A 12,538-nucleotide genomic window follows, 5' to 3' on the forward strand; every position below is an offset into this window, starting at 1 on the left:
AACATGATTGCAAAGGGAGAAAAGAAGACTTGGCAAAATAAAAGAAAGTGAAATAAAGAAAATAAATCTTAGCAATTTTGATTATCCTGTTGTTGATGTTTTTGTCAGTCACACTTCTTCAGTTTGCAGGGCACTAAAAGTTAAAAAGAACAAAATAGTACCTCAGTCACGTCTGGAGCAGCTGACGGGTACTGATTAAGGTAAAGCAATCAGTGCCACCATGATGCTGAATTACCAACTAATAATCATGAAGTTTATATCTCAAGGTGGCCGATGCTGGTAAAAAGAAGGGGTGATTATGTAAGATATGGTTTGTCAAAACAATGTCAAAACGAGTGGGATTGGTAGGAAGTAATGTGCAAAGAAATGGTAAATCAAGAGCAATAAAAAAGAAAAGGGAGCAGAAGGAACGAATAGGAGTATTTGAACAAGTACCTACGTTTGAACACCTTAAAAGAATCAAGAATAATAAGAATAAGTGCAGAGAAATCAACAAGGTTGCTAGTAAAAAAGGAGACCTGTAATAGGAAGCAAAACCACAAGGATAAGGAGTTAAAAAATGTGAACTATATGCCTCTCAAGGTAGCAAGAAGACCTGGTCTTATGGTTTCCCCTAAAGATAAGTTATACCGGGGTATAACCTCCGAGGAAGGGGCTAGAATTAATACTTGATTGCAATTGAAAGGACCTAGACTGGAAGGAGAGGAGGATAAAGGGAATAAGTGGCTTTACTTTGAACAAGTGAAAATTGGAAGAGGCGGGGAAAAAAAAAAATGAAGAAGAGTTCTTATTTAAATAGATCCCGCTTACTTAACTCATTTGCCCACTGCCCAAACCTAAAAGGAATAGGGTCTAATTATCTTCGGCAGGTGGTATTTAAACAACTTGTGATGGTAAGGAGTTTACTAGGGTACAGCTCTACTCTGACCTGATTAAAACGGCAATAATAAAGGCAGAGAAGGAGAGACGTAAAAAAGGGATCAGAGTTGTGCTCAAAGAAGAGGTTGCGTTAAAACATAGTGCTCCGCAACAGAAAACCTTCCTACGTTTCCATGCGGGCCTAGGAAAGAGTCAAGTGAAGCTGCCAGGAAGGGAAGTGGACCAAGGGATGGAAAACTTTAATATAGTAATAAATAACTCAGACCTGAAAAATGCCTGGAAGAACTGGAGTTATAGCATAAGCCCTGCAGACCCTTCTCAGCGTTATATGGAGGGAATTGAACTTAACGGGCCACTGAGTGATGTGGAATAGGTAACGGGGCAGCCACATGGCATACAATTGGTCTCTTGGAATATAAATGGTCTCGGAACACAGTTAAAGCAGGAATTTTTAAAAGAGCTTGCGGAAAACAACAAGATCATCTGTATACAAGAGACCTTGCTTTGTGGAGAGCTCCCTGTAGTTGAAGGGCTTCGACAAATTTACAGTCCAGCGATAAAATCCAGATCTGGCTGCACTGCAGGTGGCTTATTGATTTTACTATCTACAAAAATATTGAGTAGGTTATCCCAAGTACTTGTGACGTGTAACTGGATTTTGGGCTGTAGGATATCTACAACGTTTGCTGATGAAAAATATGAAAAAATGTTGATCCCAAATGTTTATATGGAATGGGGCTCACAGGAAGAATATGGGGTTGAATTGGGACACTTTAGGAATGATTTGGATTCATTTTGGGATAAGTATGGGACTGATTTGATTTTGTTGGTGGGGGATTTTAATCATAAATTAAACCCAAACTGTTAGATCTTTGGTACACAGAAAGTTTGGATTCATACAAAATAAATAAAAAAGCAGAGTTTTATGAAAATATAATACCGACTGATGCTGCTAAGCTGGGAAATTTTCTAGCGTCAAAAAGCCTTTTCTGCTTGAACGGTAGGCTAGCTCAATACCGTCCGGCAAAGAAAACCTTCAAATATGGGACTCAAAATTGCCCTATTGATTATGTTTTCATGCTGGCATGGATCTTTGAACTAGTAAGAGATTTTAGGATTAGCCCATCGGAATGTAGTGACCATAATTTAATAAAATTAGAGTTAGTAATATCTCCACAGGCTGACTGCGACAAAGTCATTCCACAAGAGATGGATTATCCGAGCGGATAACTACCCGGTTTTCGGATGTATTTATAGAAAGGGTAACTAGTCTGCAACGTAACGTTAAATTAGGATGTGTGAGCGGCCACAATTTATCATGGTATTTTGGTAAATTAGATCAAGTAGTCAAATGTATAAGTATAGAATTAAGAATAGATGCAAGGGCACCCAAGGACAAAGAAGAGCTGCAGTCCAAACAGGGAAATTGGTTTAATATAGATTGTTTAAATAAGAAAAGAGAACTAAGGAGAGAAGAGCATAGCCTTCGTAAAAATGTTGACGCGGCTGGGGCTGAAAATCTCGCCAATATAAAGAGAGATTATACCTCACTACTTCGTAATGCTAAAAGGATTCATAAAGAAACATGCTGGGAAAAATTATTGGAGGCAATAAAATCTAAGAATATCAGTCAGTTCTGGATGCTAATTAAATCAGCTACAGAACCTTCTATTGCCCAAATGAACTGCGTAGTCGAAGAGGGGACCTGGGTATTTATTTATTTATTTATTTATTTATTTATTTATTTATTATTTATGCGATTTTATATAGCGCAAACTTTACCCGAAGGTGTCAGAGCGCTTTACATAGGACCCAGTTTCAACCATAAGGACTGATGGTTACAATCGGAAAAACAGATTTGCAAATTTTTGACTTACATAAGAAGCAGTTGAAAACATACGGATTTAGGATTACATGCGTTATAAAAAAAGAGGTAAAAACAGAAAAAATTGCAAATGTACAAGAGATAAAGTCACACAAGGAGGAGATACAAATGGATAAACTCTAGGCATATACTAGTGAAATTTCTATCTACTAAGGGGGGGATACACATGGATATACTCTAAGAGTCACAGAGGAATGGTAGAGAGCACAGCGGACTCCTGCATAAACTAGTGATTAGAGTTATCTCTATATACATAGGGAAGGGGTAAGACTGGATATACTCTAAAAGTCACATAAGAATGGAAGAGAGCAAAGCGGACTACTGCATGTCCTAGTGATTAGAGTTATCTCTATATACATAGGGAAGGGATACACATGGATGTACTCTAAAAGTCACATAGGAGACTAGTTATTAGAGTTATCTCTATATACATAGGAAGGGACAAGACCGGATATACTCTAATGGACACATAGGAATGGTAGAGAGTACAGAGGTCTACTGCATACACTAGTGATTAGAGTTATCTCTATATACATAGGGAGGAGATAAGACTGGATATACTCTAAGAGTCACAAAGGCAAGGTATATGGTGCAAGGTCTAAAGCAAATACCATTGATTAGAGTTATTACAATAAGTCAAAGAGCAGAGTTCCATAAGTGTGGATGCAGTCACAGAACAAAGGGAGGGTGGGAGGGATGCAAGGGTATGGAGAGAAGGGGAAGCGGAAAAGGGAGGGAACATTAGACTACCTACAGGAACTATTTTCCCCAAGGAGGGAAATTGGAGAGGAGAGATCAAGGGATTGGAGAGGCCTAGTAGAGAATCTAAAATTACATTGCTCTACAGTTAATGTGCTTAGTACAATAAGGACTTTGAACTTAACAGGAGCAGCAGGCCCAGACAACCTACCAGCCCTAATAATAAATTCAAACCAGACCTGGTGGGCAGACTTCTTCTCTAAGGTGGTTCTAGTAATCTTAGAACAAGGGAAGATTCCCATAAATTGGAACGGTGCAATAATTAGGCTGATTCACAATAAAGGGGACGTACATGCCCCAAAGAATTACAGACTTATTAACCTGTTAGATTTAGGAGAAAAGATCTTTGTGAAAATATTATTAAGTAAATTAAAAGATTGGGTAGAGCAGCGATCTATTGTGCCAGTCGAACAAGGAGGGTTTAGAGAAGCTCACTCCACTATAGATCATTGCTTTGCCCTGTGGGCATTGGCCAGGAAATCGATAGAGCAAAATGGTAAACTGTTCTGCTGCTTTGTCGATTTACGGGCAGCTTTTGATTCTGTGGACCGTAACAGCCTCTGGGAAGTCCTAGAAAAATATAGAATACCGGCGGGCATTTTTAATATTTTAAAAGAGTTACACAGAGGCAACTGGGCCCAAGTCATTAGAGATACAAAGGGGACACTTACTCACAAACTACTAAAGAATGGCCTTAGACAGGGGTGCGTTTTGGCACCCCTGCTTTTTTCAATTTTTCTAGCAGTTCTTCCTGCAGTGCTAGAAATAGAAAGAAGTGCGAGTCCGCATATGAATAGAAATAAAGTGCCTTGTCTTTTATACGCTGATGATCTGGTGATCCTTGACCAAACGGAAATGGGACTCCAAAGAAAATTAAATGTGTTTAAAAATTACTGTGATAAAAAGTTTTTAATTGTTAATATGAAAAAAACAAAGGTCTTAAAATTCGGGAAGAGTTTTAAAAATAAATATTTTAATTTGTTTCTAGGACAAGATAAATTAGAAATAGTAAATTAATATACATATCTAGGCCTTTGGTTTGATAGTGCATTGAAGTGGGGTACCCATTTGGTGGCACAAGCTGCAAAAGCCTTCTCGTCAGTTTGTGGCCTGAAAAAGTTTAACAAAGAATATGGCAATTTGTCACATAGACCCATGTTAAATGCATTTGAAGCTATGATCTCACCGCAAGTTCTGTATGGTGCAGAAGTGCTCTATTTCAGTGGTAAGAGAGGGTGGGATTGTGAAAAAGGAAAGATTTTAAAAATGCTGCTGTCTTTACCAAATAGTACCATGATCCAAGCAATTAGGATGGAGGCAGGGCTAACAGCCTGGAATATAAAGACCCAAATGTCTTTATTAAGATTTTGGAAACGCCAGGAGCTAGGCGGCGTGCAAAAGTCTCAACATGGTGCAGAGAGGAAATCCAAACTAGTAGTCTTGGTTGGGCACGGGATGTCTGGAAAACCCTCCAGACTGTAGCGGGCACCTAGAGTTGAGCCTTTTGCACCCATCCCTGGACATAGTCTTAGCAAAGAAAATGCTTCGGGATCAAGAGCTCCAGTACTCTAGATCACAGGACCTTGATTATTTGAGGATGAAAGAATCAGTTAACTGGGTAAGGAGTGCATGGGAAAAGGAGGCTTGGTTTCTATATTTGGAGTTTTTACCGAATAACTGGCTAGGACATGAAATCCTACGGACCCATGTGGGTATTAACCCATGGAAGATGGAAGGGAAAATATTTGCTGCACTGATCCAAGAGGACGGTATTTGTACATGTGGCCAAGGAGTAAGAAATTATATTTTGCATATATTGCTTGATTGCACATTGATTTTAGCAATACGGAAAGTATTATTATGTCCAAAATTTTTAAAACATAAGGTGCACTCACGTGCTCAAGCGGCTAGTCTTCTTGCGAATATGTCATCCCTAGAAATTACAATTGTTTGGAGAAGTTCTTGAAAGCGACACAGGACTTTGTAAAGGAAAAACTAAAATAAGGAAGCTGATTTTAAAACGTTTTAGAAGTACTGTTAATATTGAGAATTTATTGAGTTTATAATTTTGAAAATTGTGTTAACATGAATTGTGTTTTAAGTATGTTATCGCTATGTTATGTGGATTCCAAAGTTTGTCTATGGTTTTAAAGACTATGGTGTAAATAAATATTGTTATCTCTCTCTCTCAGTGCTTAGTCCCTGCTCCACAGAGAGGAAAGAAAGTTATGTTACACCTGCCATGACACATTATGAGGCTGTAAAGAAGAGTGCTTTGCAAGCCAACAAATGGTTAGCAATGGAGGGATTATAGCCCTTTTCGACAACAACATTGACCACATGTAAGGCTTGTCCGCTAGCGCATGCTCTTGTCGGCTCGACCGTAATGACTTCACTGCTTCCTTGTAATAATTATTACAAGCAAGCACTGACTCAACTGCCTCCCTCATGCCTTTCTGCAACCTCACCCATGGGTGAAGGGAGGTCATAGGAAGACAGACACAACATGCCAGCAAAGAAACCACCCACTATGCCATCGCTGCCTCTGAAAAACAAGGACAATGCACATGGTGCACAACCTCTGAACAGGGAGAGCTGTGAGAAGCTGCAAATGGGGCCATGGCCTCACGTGAAAAAGGGCCCATGCATTGCAGCTTTGCTGAAAAGCGACAGGCTGTGCACAGCTGCACATTCTCTCATGAGAGCCTATCAGCGCAAAAGACACCATGAAGAAATGCGAATCTCTCATCAGAACAGACGCCAAGAAGCCTGTCACTGCATATTTGGGATATTGTAAACCAACTAGGGATGTATGACGTTACAACGCAGGCTATTACAACGCCTGCCTTTACAACGCGGTTTTTACATCGCAATCCATTACAACGCATAGCGCTTTGGGGTGCTGATAGTGAAAAGTTTAATTTACTATTCCAACACCAGTCCCCGTGGACACTAGGGAAGGTGTTGGATAGTAAATTAAACTTATTCCCTATCCTAGAGAGTCCCCCGCGCAATGCGTTGTAATGGTTTGCATTGTAATGACCGCGTTGTAATGGTAGTGCGTTGTAAAAGTTTCGTTGTAAATGTTGTTAACCACCAACTAGATACATTACAAGGATAAAGCAAATACCTTGGTGTTTCATGCCCTTCCAAATGCATTCATTCTTAGACCTCATGCCTCTGTATTGGCTTAGAACTCCTCAGTGACTTGTAATATTCTTTTAATGACCATCGTGCATACATTTTTCCAAATCATTTCTCAATGTATGGTGATACAGACAAGGTACTCATGGAGTCCTAGAAGAGTCTGCTATCATTAATAGATGTGTAAAACTTCAATCATAGGATTGTCCCATGCACTGTGTTTGATACCTTTTGGCATAAAGACATTTGCTGCTTTAATGGCAAATCTCGGGCCCTTGCTTTTGAATGAGAAGTTTTGCCTTTGACTCAAGAGATAAATGGTCTTGGATTTGGTGTGCTGCACTGCTTGTGAGTTTTATGGCCCACAATACATTTCCATGATAAAGAAAGACATGTTATCAGTTGACTTACCTTCCCTGCGGAAGGGCACATGAAAGCAATTTGTAACTTCTGCATTGAATCCTGTTAACTTTGTCTTGGCCTGGTGGGAGCAATTGTAACTGCCCTTCACCATTTACATAAACCACACCCTCACCCTAAACCAAGGACATTATCAATACCCAGATGCCTAAGAGAAAAAAGATGTCACATGCCCTCTTCTCAAGCATATGTTGGAATGTTTTTGCTGTAGTTATGCTCATAGAGTATGATATTTTTATTGTAAATGAGCCCTCAGCAGTCCCTTTTTAGGGCCCAAAATGGTAAATAAACATTAGGGGTCAATTATTTCTCCAAAAGAAGCTTCAGAATGCACTGCCACAAACATAAAACGTTATACCAGTGCCGGAATTGCAAATTTAAAGCATGTTTGGGTTTGGGGAACTGTTGTTCCAGTTGGCTGAAGATCTGCATATATTTTACCAACTTAGATAGTGGTGAATGGTTTCTTGCCAATGGAACTTTAACCCCACTAGCTGCAGAGGCTTTTTCACCCCCAGTGCTGAGCACTTTTTTTTAATGTTTGGTGCAGTGTCACTTGCGGCTTCATAACTTATTTTCTGCAAAAGATGTCAAGGCCAAATTTGTATATTTTTTCCACATGTTGTGTATTCTATAAGTACTACAGGTTAATGGATTCCTCTGGAAGGAAAATGGAAAACAGCCACACTATAGCACCATTTTGTATTTTTTGTTTGAAAAAATGCTGTGCATGAACTGGTAGTTTTTTCCTAAAAATGGCATCAGCAAAATGTTTCCTGTGTTGTGATCATGATCTTCCCAGCTTTCAGGAACAGGCCTAGTTGCTAATAAATTAAGTTTTCCCACAGTGTTTCCTGTTTTTCCTAGTGGTAGTCAAATTTCCCTAATTTTGTGATTTGCATCAACTTGCAGTTTGTGGTTGAAACTGGAGTGAAACATATGGGTAAAACTCAAAAGCTATATATATATATATTTTTTAAGTAGGTAACATTTCAAGTTTCCTAGCTATCCGATTGGCGGATGTGCTAACCCCGTACAGCATGGGTTTATACCTAAGAGGAGTACACTTATTCACATCAATAGGGTGGTAACCTTACTAGATAGCTAATACCAAGGGGAGCCAATTCAGCTTAGTTTTATTAGACGCTGAAAAAGCGTTCGATCGAGTTGCTTGGGAATTTTTATGGGCAGTATTATGACGATTAGGTTTTAAACAAGGTTTCTTTTCCACTATCCAGGTTTTATATCGGCGCCCGACAGCAAAAATCTGCCTAATGGGCCTTGAATCAGATCTTGTATATGTTACATGGGGCACAAGGCAGGGATGCCCGTGCCCCCACTTGTTAATTTCATTATATATTGACCCCTTTTTAATGATTTTAGAGCGAAATGCAGGGATAGAATCAGTAATTTGGAGACAAGAGCACTATCAGGTTTTGACATATGCGGATGATGTGGCAGTTGTCATTCCAAATCCTATAATGGCTACGCCTAAGATAGAACAGCTGGCGCTTGAGTTTGGAGCAGCCTCAGAATACAAACTCAATGTGTCGAAGACACAAATTCTGTGTTTAAATCAAGTAGGCTATAATGATCATCGGATTCTGAGTGAGGTATCATACCTGGGTGTCACATTAAGGACATCCCTAAAGACACTTGTGGAGATCAATTGGGGCAATATTTTTAATTCTATGCAGAAACAATTAGATCGTTGTGAATGTCTTCACCTCTCACTTGTGGGGGATTGCAACGTTCTTAAAATGTTAGTATTACCCAAGGTTTTATACTATTTGAGATCTGTTCTGCTAGATATTTCCCCTGTCCAATTGTCAGCACTTCAGTCAATTTGTGGCGGGATTTTATGGGCGCAAGGGAAACCTCGCAGAGCTATGTGCCTTATGGTCCTCCCCCGCGAGAAAGGCGGTTGGGCAGTACTGGATTTTACCTTATATTACTACATGTGTATACTGCAACATATGAACATATAATTAACCGGGTAAGAGCCACTTAGCATTGCTGAGTCTCCCTCTACAGATCAAATGTTATTGGGCAGCGATGCTAAAAATCGATTATTTGCAAGCCAAGCTACTATAAAAAACAGGTTTAAGGTTTTAAGTGCTGTTTATAAGGTGTGGAAAGCTGAGTGAAAATTCTATAGACTTGAGAGGGTCTCCCAGTATACTCTGTTTGCAGCTACAGTGTTATTGCCATCTATATTTTGGGACAGGACCATTGACAGATGGTGGATCAAAGATATCCAATATATTGGTGATCTTTATGCTAACGGGGTCTTGATGTCCTTTGAGATGCTAGCTGAGAAATATTGCCTCCCTAGATCCAATTTTTTTAAATATCTACAGATTCCTGATTATTTATGCAAAAGCTGATGGAAGATCGAATTAAATCCTTTAGCTGTGGTGGTGAGAAAAAATATGCGCATCAGCATTCTATACAATTCACTATTAGACATTCATAGCGGTGACTTGGATATACACAACTCTAAGTGGAACAATAGGTTAGGGTGCCAAGGTACTCGGGTGGAAAATTCGATAGATTTGGCCGGGAGGTTATTTATGTCTGCTAATCTTCGTTTACAACATTATAAGACCATGTTTAGCCTCTATTATACCACAGCCAGGTTGTTAAAATGGGGAGGGGCAAATGATGAAAGATGTTTTCGATGTGGAACGAAGAACGCAGACATTGTGCACATCTTTTTACATGTAGGCACCTAAGTAATTTTCTGGAGCACGTAGAGAAATTCTTAGCGTAAATCATGAGGGGTTCAGTAAGATTGTCCGCTTCTCATGTGTTGTTGGGTGTGGCTGAGAGTGACAGGTGGGATTAGCTGGTTTATAAATTCCGATATTTGATTTTCTTAGCTACAACCATAGCCAAGATTATGCATTGCTTCAATGTGGCTTCAGAAGGTTGATCCAACTTTTGAATTATGGAGGGCCAGATTTCTTACCATTATTAATTTAGAGCATAGTCTATACGCTCTAAAAGGCTCTCGGAAAAGGAAATTGGGTATGGAGATATGGGGCCGGTGTTGGCATATATGGAAGAATTATGTTTTACATCTGGGTGAAACCTCAAATTATCTAGCATTTGCACTTTAATGAATTGTTGTGGATTTTAGATCAGTAATGATGAAGTATGTATTGTATGTGATTAATCTGCTAACCACTGCCTAACCATTTTGCTTGTTTTGAGGACTGTGTTTTTAAAGCTATCAATTATATATGTGTAATGTAATGTAACTATCATGGATTGAAAATACATTTTTAAAAACACATTTCAAGTTCAGCAATAGAAGATTGCTCCTCAGAAAAGAACAGACCAAATCAGAGAGCATGAGAAGACTGTATTGACTTCATATTATCACAGTTTTAATCTGTTCCGGTTGTGAGGCTAGGCCCAACACAAGTGAGGATCTGATTTTGTTGGGAGAAGAGATGAAATCTGGGTGGTAGTAGGAATTTCGTGGCTCCACACATCTTCTGGAAGTTTCCCTCACAGAAATGTGAGGGAAATTGTAGATTTCAGCCACATTCTTACTTTTTAGTGCTACCTCTCTGAGTCGAAAGGTGCAGGTGGGAGGGCTGTGATATGCTCTGAGCATCATTCATTTTGAAGCTAGCTGGTGCCTAGTGGTACTGTCAGGTTTCATTTTCAATCAGAGTGATGTCAGTGTGTTGCACGTCACTGTGATTACATAAAAAAATACTTGGGACCAGAAGGAAGCTCTTTCCTTGATTCCTGACTTTCTGTGTTTTTTAAATGAAAACCCCTCAGGTGCTTGCATCAGAAGGATTTTCTCCATTAGTGTGGTGGACGAATTGTTAACACCTACAGTTACACAGCTTTGACAAGTTTTCCAGGTCCATGTGTGATATGCTGCTCCAGTCCAGCTTTTTCTTTGAATTCTGGAACTTGTAGTCTTGTTTATTCCATCACTGGGACATTTGGGACTAAAAGTCCCAGATGACTCCGAAGAAAAAAACCTGTACCAGAGCAGCATGTCATGCGTGGATCTGGGAAACGCGACGGCTTTGTCTACAGAGTCCTCCACTGCATTTAAAGTAGTGAAAGGTTGACTGGGAATGTACGACAACTACTTGACATTTCTAGAGCAATTACAGAGTCGAAAGGAGCATAATACAATACCATAACACACACCAAAATATCAGCAAAATAAAAACCCAGGGGACTGCACAAGAACCCAATTAAAAGAGAACCCAACACGTCAACAACCACAGTACACTTGTAGTCACACCACTCAAAAATATTTTGTGATGCAGCCCAAACAAGGCTGGTACGGTCAGATTAATGAGAAGTGAGCTGTTGCAGAAATATACTATGCCATCCCTTGAACTGCTACAGTAACTCCCCCACATTCCAACCACATGCAGTGAAGTGATGGGTAACTTTCATTGCCGCTAATAGATATATTTGTGCACAGTCCTATAGTCAGCAATCAGAGAATCGTGAATAATTCCGGATTCTTTGCCTCTCTGCACGCCGGCTCTTTGATGTTGCCCAGAGCACCTGTCTGGAGATTCGGCCTGATGTCTGCTTTACAGATTCCACGTGTGCAGGCAGGTAGATGTACTGCACATTACATCACTCTTGAAGCGACCCCGTGAACCGGCAGCACTAATTCAAGAGTTCAGTTGGATGAGGAACATTCGCTTCTCGACTTTTTGAACTCCCGAGTCAAGGACAGGTTGCTTAACAGAAGGAATTGTTCCACGGGAGGCGATGGAAAATGGAAAATTGATTTCTCTGAGCGGAAACAAAGGAATCCGCAGCATGTGCGCCATAAGGCAGCCTTCTGCGACGACAGAACTGAGCTATCTTGATCAAGCTATTTTCAAATACATTCCGCCTAATGCCTTTACCGTTTCCAGTGGCTCTGGCTTGTCTGACTCAATTACCGCTGCATTGGCCTGACGCATTCCAGGACAACGGTTTGATCTGACTAGGCCAGTGCACGCGCAGGTCTCTGTGAGGGGAGTAGTGAGTGAAAGCATGTACCACTCTTACACAGGAACAGTGATAGGACGCCTCTGCAGCTCTTAGGATGAAGTGCTGCTGACAAGGAGCACACCGGTTTTCAGGTGAGAGAGGAAATATGCGTTTTTCTTCTGAAAATTCAATTTTACAATTTTTTATATAAACATTTATATGATCTTTTACTGGCATGACTGTTGTGCAAGTATTTATGTGATGTTAGTTTTGTCGGCTCTGTACCTGTCTCGGTCAAGGTTCATCGCAGAGGATTAAGGGTGTACATTTTTTCCTGTACCCGTACCTTTGCTGGTGTTTGAATACATGTGCTTTTACACTATCATCCCCTAAACTCAATTGACAGTTCTCTCGCCCTATAAGATAAATGCAGATTCAGAATTGCACTAAGGAAGACGATCATCATGAGTCACTGTTATC

This window comes from Lissotriton vulgaris, chromosome 3_1 (assembly GCF_964263255.1).
Source record: "Lissotriton vulgaris chromosome 3_1, aLisVul1.2, whole genome shotgun sequence".
In the NCBI taxonomy this organism is placed as follows: Eukaryota; Metazoa; Chordata; class Amphibia; order Caudata; family Salamandridae; genus Lissotriton; species Lissotriton vulgaris.